Source organism: Nicotiana sylvestris, chromosome 7 (genome assembly GCF_000393655.2).
Source record: "Nicotiana sylvestris chromosome 7, ASM39365v2, whole genome shotgun sequence".
Classification (NCBI taxonomy): Eukaryota; Viridiplantae; Streptophyta; class Magnoliopsida; order Solanales; family Solanaceae; genus Nicotiana; species Nicotiana sylvestris.
Window position 1 is genome coordinate 147894322 of NC_091063.1, and position 4894 is coordinate 147899215.

The window sequence follows — 4894 nt, forward strand, 5'->3', positions numbered from 1 at the left end:
AAATATTATAAACTTCACACTTTGTACCTATAGTAACAATTTCCTGTATATCACCACCTAGAAGTTCTTTGCAAATAGCTAGTAATCCTGCATACGATCGTCTTTCCCAATAGTGCTAGACACATCACTCACTTTCAGTTCTAAAGTACAAACAGGTGCTTGATTTCCATCGCCAAACAAATTGCCTTTTCCAATATCACTTTCCAAAGGACAACTAGGTGCATGTTTTTCAGTGCCAACAACTTGATCATCTAAACCTTTCTCAGTTGTTAACTCTTCATTATTTCCATCTTTACTCTGTCTACAAACACTGGATTGTTCCTCTACACCTTGTTGTTGAACATGTTCATCGACTTCAGCAGTCGCTTCCTTATGTGTAGCATTATCATCTGTGACTTTACATAATGCATCATGAGCATTATGTTCTTCAGTATCAACAACTTGATTATCTGCACCTTGCTTGCTTCCAATATTCTCAGTTGATAACTGTGCTTTATCATTTTCATCTCTGCTCAATCTATCAGCACTGAGACGTTCCTCTTCAAATTGTTCTTGAACATGTTGATCGCCTAAAAAAGCCGTCTCCTCACGTGTAGCATTTATATCTGCGACTGTGAGCACATGATTTTTGCCTTATACGAATTACTCCCAAAGAATCCCCAAAAGTAGGTTTTTTCTTTAATTATGTGTTATTTTTCAGGAATTATTGTGTGATTTCCCTGATTGTTTGCATATATTTGTGTGCATGTTTAATTTTATTAATGCATTGAAAATACAAAAATATAGCATTTGCATTTAAGATTTGATTTTTTATATTTTTGAATTAATTAATAATTAGGTGTTTCACAAAATGAAAATTCAAAAAAAATAATAACATGTTTAGTAATTTTAGTCAAATTGTTGTGATTTGGCATTTTATTATTTGTAATAATTATTAGTTGGAGTAAATTAATATTTTTAAGTTAATTCGGGTTTTATGATTTAATTAGGATTTTAGTTTTAATTGTTGAAAAGGAAAGGAAAAGAAAATTGAAAAGGAAAAGAGAATAAGAAGAGGAAATCTGGTTGGGCCAATTTGGCCAAGCCCAAGACCAAAACCCAGTTCTTACCCAAGAAAATCAGCCCAATACCCGCTCCAATCCAGTCCGTCTCCAGGTATACCCAAACGACGTCGTATCTGGCCAATAGACCTAAGCCATTGATTTGTTTTGATCGAACGGTCCAGATCACCCCTCCCATAACCCGTTTTTGACCCATTCCCTGTACCCGGTCTAACCCGATCCCCTCGCAAAACCAGACGATGTCGTTTCTCATTAGTGAAGTGATCAAGGCCGTTGATCGTGAATGATCCAACGGCCAAGATCAAATCCCCACCCCACTATATATTCCCAAAACCATACCTCGCCCCTAAGCCATCCCCCCCCCCTTCGCCTTCGTCTCTAACCTAGAGACAGGCCCCAACACCCGCCGCCTTCAACCACCGCCCTCCGCCCACCAGAAATCGCCTCACGGCGGTTCCGGTGGTCCAAACAGCCCAAAATTACACCATAGCCTCCCCACGACGTCCTTTTTCCAAATCCTATATCAGCTTTCCTCGAATCAGTACCCAACGTTTCGAATCTTAGATCGAAGAATCGAACCAAACCCTAATCCGTCCAATGACCACCAAAATTACACCACAGCTTCCCCTCGACCTCCCCAACCTAACCCCTCTAACCATCACCCTCGAATCATGGCCGACTGCTTCGAATCTCAGATCAAAGGCACGACCTCAAACCTCAAACCTCAAACCTACCTAATCAGTCCCAAGGTTACACCACTAAACCACCTAGCTACCACCGTCCCAAATCCCACCCAGGTTCTGTCCAAATCTTGTTAGAGCCTTTCGAATTTCAGATCGAAGGAAAACCCTAGAGGAACCAGCTTCAGACTGTGTATGAAGTTAAATGTTTGAGGTCTTAACCGACTTTAGTCGAGTGTTCTCAGTGGAGAACACTCGATTAAGGTCCGTTTTGGCTTTAACATTTCAAGACGAAGTGTCAATGGGAACGGAGTTCATTTGGTTTATGATTTGGAGGTATTTCTCCTCTTTTCCTTTTTCCTTTTTGATTGTTATTTGTGTTTGCCTAATTAGGTTTCAGTGCTGTGATTGTCAATTACTTCTTCCCCCCTCTTTCGGACCTTTTTCCGGTCCAAATTTTCATCACTGTATTAATTGGATTTGGTTGAAATCGCTCGAATCCCTGTCTGTTTGTTTTCCCTCTAGATTAGTTTCTTCTTTACATTGTTGAGTATCTCGGTTTAGGCAAGTTCAGTGAGTGATTGTATAAAACTATGATCGTTTGATATTACGGTTGGTTCAAATTGTCTTATTATGTTATGTTTGATTTTTTCCTCTCCGTTACCAATCAGTTGGTTGCATATGAATTTGTGATATTACAATATTTCATTCATTTTTGTCTAGGTTTGGTTTAGAATTTTGAATGAAGTCAGTTATTCCCATATATATGTGCATCTTAGCAATTTAATATCAGTTTGCTATTTGATCTAATCTGTGTAGTTTGAGTTGCTGTTTGATTTTGAGTAAGGGAATTGGTTATAGCTGATGAGGTACAAAGGATTGGACTAGGACAGTAAATCACAGTAGTTTCAGGGGTAATTTGGGAATTGAAAACTTAAAGAAATGGGTAAGTTGAATGTTCTATCAGTAAAGCACTTAATTAACATTAAACTATTGCATTTGTTTAGTGTTAATGGGGAACAAAACATAATGATATGGAAGGCTTAAAAGGGATTGATTAAAATATGTTGCCCATACTTGTTTGAACTTTAAATAAAGAAAAGGGTTAATGGGGAGAAAAACATACTCTAGTGGAGTGCTAAAGGTATCATGAGAAGAATTAGTTTCTTAATTCTGCCTAGTGTTCTTACAGGCTGGCAGGGTCAGTGTTTGGGTATAAGAGGGAGGGACTTAGGACATTTAAAGGGTCTTGATTTTTCTTTTAGTGAGAGACCTAAGAGCTTAGGAGATCGAAAGGAGAACATTCTAAGAACTCTAAGGAGTAACACTGTTCCATTGAGTTATTGGTGATTTCTAAAATTTCCTTAAGGCTGAAACAATTTCTGGTTAGCTGATAGTTGAAATAAGTTGAAGTTAAGCCAGGTTAAGGTCTTTTGCTCATATGTTTGGATTGAAACTGTTTTCTGGGCTGGTATTTCACTTTTCTGGGTTGGAAACTGATTGAAAACTGTTGCTGACCACTATTCTTGTTACTGTTCTGCTGCTGTCTCCTCATCCTCTGTGTTGTTCTCGAATTCCAGGTACATATCTTTGACTCTAGGCATGTAAAGGTGGTGGACGTGATCTTGAAAAGAGGGCCTCCCTTCTTATTAGCTGTTTCTTTCTTCATTTGCCTTATTCCACCTGATTTGTAGGTCTAATCTTCCGGTTATAACATGTTTAAAACAAGGCCATGCTGTGAACTTTGAGGCTTGCCTTAAAAATTTGTAATTGGACCTTTGTTTGGTATTTGCTGATTCTGTTTCGTCTTTCTATACTCATTTACTAAAGAACAAGTCTGCGTGGTTGAGAATCTGAGTGTGATCTTGAAGTCCAAGTACTTTATATGTTGATTTTTCGAGGTTCTGATGGCATTGAGGAGAGTTTTATCAAAGTTCAGGTTTTTTCTTAAGTAGTAGTTAGTATAAAACGCATGTGACGAAAAAGAAAAATGGTTGAGATTTTTTGTTAAAGAGCCTGCAGTGATTTACTTTGATTGGCATATGAGCATTTTTTTTAGTTAAAACTAGTATCCGAATTTCAGAATGCTCAGATAGTTTATTTAGGATTCAATTGGTAGAAAAATGCAGAAGTATCATGTTAGTTCAATGGCATGTTTCATTAGTTGTGATTGAAATTTGCATTTTTGAATGAGGTTGTACCAACGATTGGGTTCTGAAATCTGGGCTTAAAATGAGCCCAGCAAAGGAATATCCTTCCTCGAATCCATGGTACGTTCTGAGTCCAGAATGGGGCGCATCTTGGACTCCGGAATAAAAGGCTTCAGGCAAATGGGGGTTGATGACCCAAAACGTGTTCTTCTTTCCTAAATAATCAGCCTTGTTTCTCTTTAGAACATTTCCCTATTAATTAGTTTGGGTGCCATATAAAAATGGAATTCAGTCTTTTTAATGTTCAAATAATTAGAACCCTTCAATTATTTGAGGGATGTCGTATTAAGCAAAATACAGTCATGGCCTTAAAAATTTAGTTTAAGCTCCCTCTTAAAATTAGAAACGAGGTGCACCGTGCCGGATAATAATCTCAAATTTCATGGTCCTCGCTTTAGTTAATCTTATTTACCCTAGAACTTGAAGAGCGTCGTCTAGTAAATTTCTTGGCCCTCGCAAAGTTAACAACGCGTAGTTGGTTTTAGGCATGTTATTTAATAATCTACTTTCCTAATCTCGGGTGCACATTTATGTGACCCAAATCCAAATCTCAATGTTAGATAAAATATGTTATGGGCTACGGGTGCCTTTATGTGACGTGACCCGAAACATATTTTAAATAGCGTTGCAAGCTTTCTTAAAAAATAATTAAATAAAAGCGGTCAAAAGTTTAAAATTGCACATAGGTTCAAAAATGCTTTAAAGTTAGATAATAGGCCAAATTATAATAGTTGAGCGACCGTGCTAGAACCACGGAACTGGGGAATCCCTAACACCTTCTCCCAGGTTAACAGAATTCCTTACCCGGATTTTTGGTTCGCGGACTATAATACAGAGTCATTTCTTTTTCTCGATTCGGGATTCAACCGGTGACTTGGGACACCATAAATCTCCCAAGTGGCGACTCTGAATTAAATAAACAAATCCTGTTTCGATTGTCCTT